The following is a 14,754-nucleotide window of genomic DNA, read 5'->3' as shown; positions in this document are numbered from 1 at the left end:
GTTTTTTTACCACTTAAAATGCACTTAATTTAACATATTCCTTTTTTTTTTATAAATTCTATTCTTGCATGGGTACTTTAGAGAAAGAAGACAGTGTACCAACACTGTGTAACAAAGTGGAATATTCAAATCTCCTATTTCATATTACTATCTCACTGGTTACTAACTAATATAATTCCTTTTTACAAATACATTTAGACAAAAATAAAATTAAATATTTTCTTCAAACATGCAAAAACAAAAACCTATTTCTAAGTTCTTATTGTATTAAGTTCACATTTATTCATGTTCTTTATATTAGAAATTATTGCAGCGGAGTTTAGCTTTTAATGTTTAACCACACAATTATGTCAGGGCACTTCATATGAAGTTAAATCAAACAATTCCCTGTAAGCCAGCACTTTGTGATAGTGGGGATAAATAAAATCCCTTTTGACACAAAGAATTGTCCTGCAGAACCAGACTTTAGAACAATAAAGTGTGCCTAAATTGGTTGGAAAGGGCATGAGAAGAGAAAACAGAACAGTGTAAGAGAGAGTGACACAAAAAACAATAAGACATTGTGCTGATTATTTAGGCCAGTAAATAAGATTAGGAACATACAGCTCTGAAGCCACAGTTACCCACAGAGAGGTACACGGAAATAGAACAAGCACAAAATGCAGGAGAGAGATGCTAAACCTTAATGACATGCAATAGTGGCATATTGGCAAAATCATGTAGAGTGAGAAAGGAGAGGCTAGGGGAGCTGCTCGATGCATCATGGGAGTTCATCGACCATTACAGGTCTTTTGCAGCATTAGGCAGGAATTGCTCAATGTCAACTGAGCCACAAACTATAGGCTGTATCAAAGGAAGGAAAACTTTAAGTCTAGGTAAGACTGTTGGGGATTTAAATCAGTAACCTCACTGCAAAACATAAGTGGTTAAAACAAAGTCAAGCCCTCAATGGAAAGGCCAATCATACATAAAGAGATATTCCATTGATTCAGCAAGGACTTTTTTAAAATCGTGGTTTTGGTTTATTTTACCGGTTAATCGCATACAGCTTTGTGAATGTTATCTTGCTGTTTTGCCAAATGCACAGGATGCTCACCAACGCTTGCCCAGGGAAAGTGCCACCTCTGCAGGAGTTTATTGAATGACCACCAGCATCATTAATAAGCTTTTTGAATGGTACAAATAGAACTTTTAACATATTATTAGTCTGTGAACACATTTAACTGATGTCTTACATTATGGGTTTAATGTTTGCTGGTGCTTGTTTTTTTTGCTGGACATTGGTTTGCTTTTTCAGTATTTAAGTCAAGCTTAGTTAAATTTCTCCTTGTTGAAGCTTATTGCTCAACTGGCAGATGTGGGAGTGGTATTGATCTGCTTATATAACTTTTTTTTTAATGAGAACAAGAATACAAACAACAATAACAAGAGGTCAAACAAGTTTATTTGTGAAGAATTCTGTTTCTATAAAAGTGAAATTGACAAAACAATACCTAAGGTCACTGAGTAAGAGAATATCTATATACTACTTGAAATAGTATCTCAAATAAATATACATACTAAAAACTTAGAGACTACACCCTGCAGAAGTTCCTAGAATTCTCTTGTATCTTGTATTGGTGCACACTCAGCAAAACATTCAGACCAAGAGTGACATTTTTATGGCTGTATTATAATAATAATATTCAAACTTGGATGTCTTCAACAATATTTCAAAGAGATTACCCTCTAATTCAGCCTGACATTTTTGATATCCTGAGGGGCCTTGATGTCCTCCCTAGAGTTTAAAATGAAGTTCTGTAGTGCTGGTCTATACAACATAAGGATGTAATAATGTTACCACCAAGAGGCAAATTCCTACTTTTATTTCAGCCACATACCCTGTCAAAAGTGTTACAACTGTGAAAGCACATAACAGTTACTTTTAAAAGATGAGCAGTTGGACAAGGTTTGATGGGTGAGCAATATCATTTCTCTTCATGTCTCTTATCCCCTCTCCGCCCATCTTTGTCTCTCTGTGTTTCAGCCTTCATCCTCTCCCTTCAGCTCTTCTGCTGACTTGGGCATCAGTGAAGAGGCAAGCAGCCTCCCTCAGCTAGAGGTGACCCCCACCCCACCCCACCCCGGACCTTATTAACATCATACACACTCTGAGTGGCCAAAACACACTCCCTAAATGAAGTCTCCTCTCCCCCACAGCCACCATCATTGCAGGAACCCACCGCTGGGTGAATTAGATTGCAGGCTTTTTAATATGGCTCTTAATGGTTTATAAATTGCATGTAATGATTCCTCCTTTCCTCTCTCTCTTGCAGAGCTTTTTATGGCCCTTTGACTATCCAAGAGAGTGGGTGGGATATGATATATGTTAGAGGAGGGAGGGTGAGGAGCTGAAAGTAGACCTGCGCAGCTTTCTGCCTTCCCTTAACGCTTCCCATGACTATGGAGTCAGGAGTCTTGGAAATAATGCTGGACATGGGTACTGTCTGGCAAAAGTAAGCAACGGGTGGGACAGGAGAACACTGTATGATGAAATGGTCACCAGAGATGTCCAAGTAATCAGTAGTTGTGTTTTTGCACATCCCAACGATGTGGAGGACTAATATATGGAAGATCAGGGATTACTCTCAGAATATCACCCTGGCATTGATATTAAAATACTTTTAGACTATGTTGTCCCAGGATGTACATTGTTTTTAGCATCTAGTTGAATCTGTTGACAGACTGCAATTAAAGATCAATTTGCTCAATAGGTCCTCCAATCAAAATAACCACATAGGTTGTTCGTTCCTACCCTTAAATACTAATCATAAAAAACTCTTTTAAACTACTAGCCAGCTACAGGATTCATTCTCAAGCGTTTCCTTCAGCATGTCCCATATCCTTATAAGAAGAAGCCGTATGCCCTTTTTTCACAAGCAGATACAATTTCCTGAGGTCCTCATGATATTTCTGTGAAATTAGTCAAAATTAAACCGAATGATACCACAGCAGCTCCTTTTTCCTCCATTGATTTACACCTTTGTTCAAGTGGATCATTTCAGAGCTTGGACTCAACTCCTCTCTTCTTCAGGTACTGTCTCCTTTCAGATGTTGTAGCACCTTACTGATGGAAAAAATACTTAACTGGTAGATTTATATAATATCACCATTGAGAACTCTCTTCGCTTCCCTTAAGTTCATAATAAATATTTCCTTGTTGGGACATAAAGCATTACACAAAGTAAGCCTACTGATGGTGCATTATTAGCTCATTTATTAAGGGTACTTAATTAAGTAAACTATATAACTAAAGAGCAAGAGTTTCAATTTCCCACCTCTAATGTACAATAAATGCAGCATCACTTGAAGTTGAAACTCAAAATAATGAGAAAATATGAATGGCTCACTGAATGACAGATTTTCATATATACAGGGCCCAAAACAAAACAACAGTTTTGGGGGTTCTTTTGAAAGAGAGTTTTTGAGTTGGTTGTGACTTCAGACTCAAATATATGCTCTCAAGCACATAAAAATAGGACTCTCTCCATAATATGTTCCTTGTATTGAGAAAGGAGGGTGGGTAGATGATGGGATTGTGCACAGCTCTTTCAACCAAGGGACCTTAGTTTGACAAACAGGCAAATTTTTTGTGTCAATTGGAAGACAACACTTTACTAAACCCATTTGTCACTTTCTGGTTGGGTTTAGGCAACAAGATCACTTGCTTCAGGAGAAATCAAACTGAGTATGAAAACAAAATATGTAATAATTAATACGTAAATATATATCAAATGTATTCTTTGTACTATGATATACCTCCTTTTTGGCTTCACTGATGCTAATTTTACCCTTCACATGCATCTTCTGCAGAAGTTGAATATTCTTTCAACATAAATATAGTTCATTACTGCTTGCTTGAACAAATGTCCTGTGTGAAAAAATTTTGGGAAGACGACAGTCCTTGTTCATAACAAATCATCACCTTGTTTCTACATTAGTCCCAATGAACAAATCAAACATATGATTTAGAAAGTGAGGTTTGCACATTTTAAGGGGAAATCATAGTTTATCCTAAATACTTGGAAGGTGAGGGTGAAGGAGGGTTGGTTCAGTTGGTTGTAATCTGAAACTTTGCCGCTATATGTTGCTAAATCCCACACTCATTTCAGATTGCTAACATTTGTGTTAACTAAATACTGACATTTTATGTGCCTTCATTCTGTTTAGTTCTTGTAAACCTCTCTGTAAGGGAGAGGCAAGATTAGAATGGTTAGCTTTAGTTTTGTTTGGCTAAAAGTCGTCAAATCAAGTGGAGAAAGGAAGCGATAAAGCAGCTCCCAAAGAAAAATAAAATCAACCGATTATAGTACTGCCAAATAGATTCGGCTGTGTTTATAATATGAAGTCATGTATGGTGGATTTTATGAGTCACTTTAGATAGCTGATAATAAAGATATTTTTTAATAAGAAAACTCAATAAAAATTGTTGACATTGGACGAATGTTTAACATTTGGTTATTGTGATTAGAAATGAACTGGGATATGATTTCAGAGGCTGATCCTACAGTTTGAGCACAGAAACTTAAAGCAAGCAAGAATACAACATGGCATCCAAACAAACTGACGTGGGATGTCAACTTCACAGCCTCTAAGCAATTCCTTGATTAGGACTAAAAATAATCATGGTTAGGGCTAAGGTACATTCTTTTGACAACCCACCAGAACTCTAATGGGCATCATTTTGTTGGTTGTCTTTGTTACATGTAAACTGTAGCATTATTATAAGACTTCCTGGTTTTAGTCAGTCACATTACTTGGTTGGGTTAGAAATCAAAATGACTTTATTTGAGTTAAAGTATGATTTTGGTTAGGAGTAAAATACAAAATTTGATAGTGCTGTTAGATGTCAGTTTTACAGTTCACATGCAGTTGCTCTCACAACCACTAGAGGTAGCATATTCATCAACCGCAATAGGTTCTTTAGGGCTATATCAACAACTCCCGATGGGGAAGTATTTGGGGGGAGGATAGTCATATTTGGTCACATTAGCACATGGAAGGGCAGAAAGGTCCCAGAACAGAGCCATACCATCAAATTGAAAAGAAAATATAACTTTTTAATTAGTTAATTGTCTTTTTGACAAAAAAATTTCAGAAAGCATGTATTCAGAGCAGCATATGAATGCTCTGTACATGGACAATAATTGTGTTCAAAGCCGCAGATGGCAAATAAATGTTCAGCAACATCTTTTTCCTTTTGGCAAAATGCTCCCTGGATACTCCAGCAGCAAACGCAAACTCTCTTTGTATTTCAGTATTTTTTACTTCATAATTTGAAATATCATGTGCACTGCTGACATGTATACAGGAATGTGTAACTCCAGGGCACTAATCCCATATGCACCCACATCTTGTTGTTATCAGCAGATTAGAAACACACAAACAAACAGCTATGCAAAATACAGATTTATCAGTTGGATATGTTGTAATTTATATAAATTAAATAATCATACTATTTTGTTTTGTTTTTAAACAGAAGGGTTCTTCTAATTGGTAAATTCATCCCAACATGTCTTGACTTCGTAGCGAACATGTCCCTCCCAGACTGCCTAGAGACTAGTAATTAGAGCGGAGTGGGAGGTTTTCAATTCCTAATGCAACACAGTATGAACAGTGGCCAGCACAAACCCAGCACCTTACTTGATGGTGCATTGGCACTAAGTGAAATTCCAATTAACTGACCTAAAAGTCTGCAGGGAGTGTTTGTCAGAGAGTGTGGTGAGAATACAATTATTTTCCATCTTGTGCTTGGATGTCATCCATGGGGTGAGTTTTCTAAGAGCAGTTTTATGAAGTTTTACCGTTCACTTCTCTAGTTTGCCGCTGTTTAAGTGTAAAGTGTGAGTCATTATTTGTTTTCAACGGTCTGCTGGGCAGCAGAGGCGAGATGAGTACAAGAAAGAAGTCACTTACATTGTGTTTAGTGAAGCCTTTTAAGTAGCAAAGCTGAGCTAGACGTCCTCTTGCACAGCCATTGTCATAGAGAGGTTCAATGTTTGTAACAATAAATCCAACCTAACTAAAAGTCTCTTAGGAAACAAGGCACTGAGGGTGGTGATGGGAATGAAAATGTGCTACCAGGCCTGTTTGTGGAACAGAGAACAGGTGCAGAAGCAAATCTCTGGAACTGCCCCATGCTGTGCTTTAAAAAACAGTTCAAACAACTTTGTTTGTCAAAGAGGGACCTACTTTCTTTTGTTTCCTGAATCTTTAGCTATTTCCTGTGCTACCTGCAGACTTTGTACTAAGATGAGAACAGCTCCGGCGTTTAAAAACTCCATTGTACACTAGTCTTGCCATGGTATGGCAGATAGAATGAAGGAATGGGGGAAGCACAACATTTGTAAAGGGGGGTGTGATTTCTTAAAGGTTAATAGAGTGGGGAAATGTTAAAGAAAGTAGAAAATATGCACACAAATAGAAGCATAAAGAGGAGTGGTGAAAGAAATGCTGATCCATGATCTCTGTCTGAGAAGAGAAAATCAGGACATTGATTCTTTGAGATCCACAAATGAAAAATCCATGGAGGTAAGGAGCTCTTCGGCCCTGCGGCAGAGACAGGGCACCAGCGGTCAGGCTCTCGTATCACGAGTGACACCGAACCTGGGCCTCTCAATGGGCGGCAGTGGTCAGTGCTGGATCAACTGGACAAGGGCCAAAACCAAGCCAACCAGCAGGAAGCTCCATAAGCGGATAGAAAGGATAACATTTCAGGAAAAAACAAAAAGTATAAGGAAGCTTCTCTCTTTGATGAAATTAAATCAAAGTGATCACATGATATGGGAAAATCACAAATAACGACTTGCTTCAATCAAAAAAAAATCTTAGATGTAACTAAACTTTCTGGTTGGGTTTAGGCAATGTCACAATAAATGTTTGAGCTTGTAATTTTCTATTTCTTTGCTGGTTGAATGCTTAATTCCCATTAATCCCTAACTCTTCATTGAAATTGAAAAAAACATGTCACTCCCTCTACCTGTAAAGCAGAGATAAAGACTTCCTGCTTCTTTATCTGTGGTTCCATTTGAACTCCCTCTATTAAATCAGGGGGTTTGGATTCAGTGTGGGGGAGGGAGGTCCTTTTTTTCTCATTACCACCCTCCGTCAGCACATGTACACACCACAGAGGCTCTAATCTGTACCCCTGATATGCTAATCTCTCAAGCCACCTCCTCTAACTCCTTTTAGATGGCAGCCACACCTAAATGCACAAAGAGGGAAAGAAAAGAGGAAGTCATTACAGCACGCCCTGCAGGAGCCTGCCTGGGCCTGGCCTGGATGAGATGGGACGGAAGCAGTAGTATGGTTGTGTATGCAATGGTGGAGGAGAAAAAGGATCCCAAAGGATAGGCAGATCGGTTAAGGCTCTATGCTGGTTCCCCCTTGGGTAGTTGAGGTCCCCAGCAGACACAATGGCAATCAGACATGCCGGGTGGGAGAAGAAAAAAAATTTTGTGCTCAGTTGTGGTGGGAGTATTTAAGTGCGTGTGTCATTGTGTGTGTGTGTGTCTGTGTTTGCCGTTTTGGGAGATTAAAGGTGACAGTCATCACTTTGCTTAGACCTACTCGCCTGCCACATTCTGTCAGTAACCAAAGCTGCTCAGTGAAGCATACTGCACCTGCCACCCATGAATGTGTGTTGCAGCGTGTGCATGTACGAGCAATTTGTGTGTGCATGTCTCACTCTTTATGTCATTCCACCTGCATTTGTATTGATAGATACTTACTCTCAAGAGAGGCAGTGGGGGCGATTATGCTCCTATGCAGCTTTTTGAAGCCCAGGCTTTCATTGGTACAGATGATTATATGTACAAGAAATCACTGACATGCATGGATCCTGATGTTGTTATTTCTAATTAAACCATGTAACATAATTTGAAAAACATGTTCATATTAGTAGTGTGTTTGTGCACACAGACATTTTTATATTCACATTTTTGAGGGAAAGAGAAGAGTTGTTAATATAGTTTGCTTTTTTTGCTGCCAATTTAAAAAAAATGCACATTAGGATTCAAAATATATATATCTATTTAATGTATTACAGCAAGAGATCAAGTCATGAAAAGAGGAGGAAGTTTACAGAAAGACAGGCGGTACTTCTGCCTGAAGCACCTTAACTGGTCATATATGTCTTCTATCAAAAGCTATGAGCTGTTTAACAGTTTGAATATAACCTCTTCATTTGTCACAGGCAGTAATCACATTGTAACTCGGGTTTAATGGTGATGTGCAAAACCATAATGTGAAATCATACTGAATATTCTATGTGCATGTGTGTGCATACGTGGGTGGATGGACTTCAGTGCGACAAGGAACTGTTATTAAAAATGGATTTTATGATGCCTCGGTTTTTTAAACATATTTTAAAGACTTTTATCATATTCTTTTTTTCAGGGAACAAAGCTACTCTTCCTAACCATCTTAATCCAAGGGTGGCTACAGGAAGGTTCATATTTGCAGTCATGAAGACAAAGGGAAAAAGATATTCAGATGAAAGCTAAGCAATATATTCTAATAAACAAACAGCACTGAGCATTGCATTTATATGCCCTCTGCATTCACATCAGTACCTCATCACTGCATTTGTTGTAAATAAATACAAGCAATCAACTAAGATGTGCAATAAAAGCTCCATAAAGTGCAGCAAATAGTGAGATGGGAGGAAATTGCATTTTTGCAGACAGACCAATGGACAGACAGAGAGACTTAGATTGAAAGAAGGCAGATAAAAATACAAAAGAGAGAAGCTACAATCTTTTTTTCTTCTGACCTCTATGTTTAAAGACTGGGTGGTGGGTCAGGAAAAAAGAAAAAGGTCATGGTATTTAGACCATTTCAGAGCAACTGTAGTAACAAAGAGCTAACAACAGGAAGCAGAGGCGGTTCTTCAAAAAGCGAAAAAGAGAGTCAGAAAGAGGTTAAAAAGATGTGTTGTATCCTCAGCTCCCTCAGCCCTGCGGCATGGGGTCACCTCACAGACAAGAGACTGAATTACCCACCAGCCCTGGCTGCTCGCAGGATCAGGCGGACAAGGGGAGAGGACGAGAGGAGTTAATGAAGGGAAGAGACAGTTCAGGTCCCTTGAGGACCTCCAGGCACCTGCCTGGCAAACTTCCACTGCCCAAACTGCTCTGATTGGCTAATTATCAACATGGATTTAGCCCTGAGCCAAATCACTGATTGATTGAAGTGTTTTCAGTCTGTCTTTGGTCTCTCGCTGTCTTACCTGGCTCTCTCATAGTGGAAACTCTCAGTCACTGGAGTCCTGCTGTGGGGACTTAGGCCGCAAGCAGCAGGTGACAGGTCCATCTGCACAATGTTAACATGCGTCCTCAATTGTGGTGATTTTGCCTCTCTGTGGAGCTATAATTAATTTGTTAAGAAATTATTTGGCTCTACAGATAATTACTAATTACAGCCCAATAAGTGACAGAACATTTTTCAAGAGGGAGCAAGGGAAAGAAAGGCCATGATGTCACTCATTTTGGGTCAACATAATTCCAGTAATAGATGTTATTTGTCATTACCACAGAGGCTATGGAGTTGTGATTAAATAAGAGTTGCTATGTTTATAATATGTTCATAATAATTCATCAGCGATTAAGGAGCTCCAGGTCCAGTAGGAATCTTGTGTCTGGTTCATTGTACTGTACTATAAAAGCCAAGGGAATTAATGCTGCGCAGTGTTTGACTGTCGGTATTAGTCATGACTGTTTGTTCTGTCCCACAGATCTGGTGCAACTTGTTGATTTCACCTTATGTAAATCTATTTACATGACAACTAGAATGGCTTAAAGCATTTTTTGTTCCACCCAGTAATATAAGTTACTTATTTCTTCAACATAACACTCTTGTTGTGCTTGATAAGCAAGCAGCTAAGGAAAAACATAAAAATGTGGGTCTGCAGGATATTCAAGCAGTATTCAACAATCAGAGAGTGCATATCACTTCTCTTTTGCTTGCTTCCTTATCTCCAGTTCAAACTCAGAGCATGACACATCATGTTACCCAACTGAAAGAACAAGAGATGAAGAAGAATCTAAAACAGGCTGATCACATGTTGCTTGTAAAAGCATGCAAGTTGATACGTCTCCCTTCTTGCTTGCATCAGATCAGACAGAAGTCATTCTCTTTGCTCGTGGAGGAAACACAACATATGCGCCTGGGTATTGCTCACGGAGGGATGGAAACATTTTGCCTGCAGACAAATCCTGCTAAGAGCTTTGCAGGGAGGTTAGAATCCTGAATCCCAACCTATATTGGCAAAAAGAAGAACAAAGAGAAGTCTCCAAAGAGAGTAAAATTAGCTCCATAGTTGCAGTCTGTGCAACTGTTTGGGCTGTCTCCCTTGATTTTGCTGCAGTGCATCCTGGGACAAGACATCTATAGCAGTCCCGAGAAGCCCCAGGGGAGGCTGAAGGATTAGCATTGGCCTATCTCTTTAGAGCTGGGAATTAATTAAGTAATTATGAAAACCAAGCATGGGAGATGAATTATGCATGAGCCCTGATTGGGACGTTTGTGATTGTGTAATCTAATTTCAACTGGCTGACCGTTCCCGTCAACCAGGTAAAAGTCACTCCATAGGGCCACCACACACACACACACACACACACACACACGTGTGCGTGCACCTACCCACACTTATTCACCCATACAACATCTCTCTGGCAACGCAACACATTACCAAAGATCACATTCACTGTTAGTGGAATGGATATTTTGAGTATCTCATTATGTTAATTAAAATGAGTTAATCAGTCAGGATAAATCACCATAGTAATGAGGATTGAACAGCAGATTATGTCTTCTTACCTAATCCATATAATTGTATTTGTATAACCATGAGATTAATGTGCTACCATCAAACTAATGATAAAAGGACTAATAAGACACGCGTTTCACTTTGGAATTTTTTCAGTGTAAAAAAAAAGGATTCCTGCTTTTGTCTCTGCTTGTCAGTCTTGATGTAGCAGTCTGTGCATTCCACTGGGATTTCTGTTGCAACACAGCGTCTCTGCCGGTCTCTCTGTCACTTTATTGATGGACTTCAAGTCCTGTTTGCAGCAAGGAGCTCTCCTTGTTCGCCTGAAAAATACTTCCTGTTGAAGACTCAAATAGAGTCGATACCAGACAGGAGATCAGCAGCCATGAAATAAACCACAAGAAAGACTGTCACATTCTCAATATACATGGGCAGCACAGCCATGCAATATAGGCCTTAAGAGTAACCACTAATGTCCACACAATGTAAACACATACACACACTCCACCCGTTGTTCTACAGGACTCACATTTCCTATCAGTCACCTGAAAGTCTATTGATCCAGGTGCATCCTCCCTCCTTTCATTTATTTTGCTTCTTTCTTGTATTGATTTGTACATTGATGTATTTGTAAGATTGCCTTTTATAGTGTTGGAATAGCATATTATAGCTTTGACCACTTGTGTCCTTTTCCATCCGTCCAGTTACTTTACCAATATTCCCTCATCTTAAGCGCCACGCTCAATGTAACCACACTGTATTTTATGTTGCCTTTTATTTCCCTTGATTAAAAGAAGAGAAGATTATTCACATAAATGCCTCACACTTTGAGAAAAGAATACAAGAAGAACTCGAGTTGAGCGAAAGCCAAACCTTTTTATGTTTCACTATATGCTCTACTTCACTGGAGCACTGCAGCGGGAACCTCCAGTAGTTAAACTGGTCCCCAGTGTTTGAACTCTGCTCAGAAAGCAGAACATAAAGCAGAGAGATGAGAGGATAGATACAGAAAGGGGAGCAGAGATGAAAGGCTGCTGTGTGCCCTAAAGGGAACGCGAGAGCCCGAGAGCACGCTCACTCACACCTTTAGTTAGTTGCATGATCGTTCCTTTGTCTCTTTTAGTGACAGAAGGAGCTGCTTTAAAGCCCAGGAAATGTTACATGAGAAGGATCGCAGCTCTGATGTTTCAATTTCACATCCTTGCCAGTCTTTACATTGTTATTGAATTATTTTCTATATGTGTTGCTTACAAAAAGTTTTTTGTCCAACTAACACCATCACCTTGCAATTCTTAAAATAACAATCATGTGGACGATGAGAGGAGCAGGTGTGTCTCCACCATCAAATGTCCACCTTTTTAACCTAAGTCATGACCCACCCCAGCATAGTGCTGGCCTTTCTCTCTCTGTCTGTCTTATTTGGGACCGAAAAGGGCATCTTTGTCAGTTCACTCAGGTAGTGCATCACACTGCAATCCTGTCTTATCTTTTGTCTTATGTTTGTGATTTTGACAGAGAAAATGACTAATATTTTATGCTATCTACGTGCAGTAGATTCTTTTTATCTAACAGCTTCTTGTGTTACTCGCGTTATTTTCCAGTTCGGTATCATGCTGCAGATTGTGATGCTTTAATACAGCTACTTAAAAAAAAAAAGCGATCAGAAAAAAGGCATTCTCACAACACATTACTGGTTAGATAAACACACTGAGAAGCTTGCATCCGTGTCTTTTCACTGTTTGTAAGACCACCTTGCCTCCACCACAGTATGACCTTTTTTGAATGCAGCCTATGCTCCATTTCCTGATTTGAGGCTTCTGTGGATTCAGCCTCAACTAAGTGCTTTGCATGGATTTGACTGGTAACCACAGAGGGATTTGCATCCTTGAAAAGAAAAAAAACAGCTCAACAGTTTGGGTATAAAGGTCAAAGAGAAAGAAAGGAAACAAGATAAACTTGTAATGCCACTTGGTTGGTTACTCACAACATGCCAATACATTGATCACCCCCATTTACAGATGCCTATTTTCATTTGTCACTGAGCCTAGGGTGCACACTCCCTATGAGGAGCAACTATCAGAAGCTGGGGAATCAATGTTTAGTTGAATTTAATTATAAACCTGGCATTAATTATGTGTAATCATATTCATTGGAGAGGTTGCACAGTTGTTCAATGCAAGAAAACTGCTAGTCTTCCCCCTCTGAATAGTTCCCATAACATGCGATCCCACTCCCTCTTCCTCTCCCCTTCTCTCCCTCCTTTCCTTTCAGCTCCCACTTCATGAAATGAGGGGAAATAGGTGGGATGGGAGACCACGAGCAGACCAACAAAGCATACCAACATCTGAGCTTTTTTATAGTATAAATAAGGTCACTGCTGAATGTTCGTACTGCAGGGTTAGCGATTGTGCTATCCCCTGTCTCCAGAAATCCAACCTATTATTATCAACTTGATTGGTTGTCTAGTCAGACACCTAATGATAGAGTCTACTCAGCTTGCATGAGAAATGTGGAAAAAATGTCAGTCAGCTTCCCTGACTTGTCTCTGTCTTCATGCCTAGAAAGGTAAATAGTAATACTAAATCCTTTGGACTGGTTGGAGCTGTGCTGTAAGCCATGATGGCATCCTGCTGTGCTGTGTCTCTTCATGGGATGCCACTGACTGTAATCCAGGCTATTCACATATGTGGTGAAGTAAACATTTCATCTCGTCTGAGGGAGAAAAAAAACACAACAACTCATAGCTGTGATTCTTGAGCAGGGGTGATATTTCCTGTTTTTGTCAGCACATGTTGCAGTGTGAAAATCTTCTTTTGTTTTGTTTTGTTTAACAGCTGAAAGACACTCAAAAGTACCAGCAAAAAGCTGAATGTTCCATAAAAAAAAACACAAAAATAGTTTAATGTTATAGAACACATGAAGGATCTAACCTTGAAGGTTGATGAATATAATTTTTTAATTGATTTAAAAAAAAGTAGTAACACCAGAGGGATGTACTGAATTAAACTGTTTTTTAAAGATACAAAACTCACATTAATTTTAATTGGTTCTAATCTAATACAACATGACTACTATATTCTTGCTCGTCTCGGTCACATTAAGGAATGTCCACAATTATGCTCATCAAAATGAATACATGTATAAAGCCACCATGGTTATGTTTTACCCCATTAAACACCCACTCTTGGTGGCAGGCAGATATGCAGTAGCGGCAACTCTGAGGCATCCAGAGCTGTCAATGTTTCCCACCAGATCAAGGCTGTGATTAATAAAATAGGCCCTTCTGGTCCCCTCCAGCCTATTCTCACCTTCTCCCTTTACTCTGCCTCTGCAGCACATGCTTGTCTCCTCGTGTCTGGCTCTCTGTCATCTCACCTCCTTATTTTCATTCCCTCTTTTTGAATAACATGGTTGCCTCCTTTTCAGCCTTCCCTGCACAAATAGAGAATTTCCTTTCTCTTTCTCCCCTTTCTTGCTTTAACGCTCACTATTGCTGCCTCTCTGGAGCCCTGGTAAATGATGCATGGTAGACGCGCGACGCTGAGCAATCATTAGTGAGGTGGCACAGGTGAACAAGAGCGATGGATGATGAAGAGAGAGGGATGAAGGGAGTAACAGAGGACAGCAAAAGTCATGTTTACGCCCTGAGGCGTTTCCCTATATCGTCACAAAACTAGTAGTTGTTTGTGTAAAACACTTGTCTGTGGCATTTCTTATGCCAGTGGTCATTAATCTACCCACATGCACATACGCTCACACACACACAAACACATACACACACTGAGGTACAAATGAAGCCATAATGTTGCTCTCGCAGATGAAACTCTGGCGTACTGTACAGTGTCCTAAAACCCTTTGCTCCCATAAAAACAAGTCTGGACTGGACTAGCGAATGTGTTGAGCAGCCAATATTATGAAGTGTACTTAATGCTTCCCTCCTGAAATAT

This window comes from Leuresthes tenuis, unplaced genomic scaffold (genome assembly GCF_036924035.1).
Source record: "Leuresthes tenuis unplaced genomic scaffold, fLeuTen1.0.hap1 SCAF_8, whole genome shotgun sequence".
NCBI classification, from domain to species: Eukaryota; Metazoa; Chordata; class Actinopteri; order Atheriniformes; family Atherinopsidae; genus Leuresthes; species Leuresthes tenuis.
The sequence above is the reverse complement of the archived record's forward strand: the minus strand, read 5'-3'. Positions refer to the sequence as shown.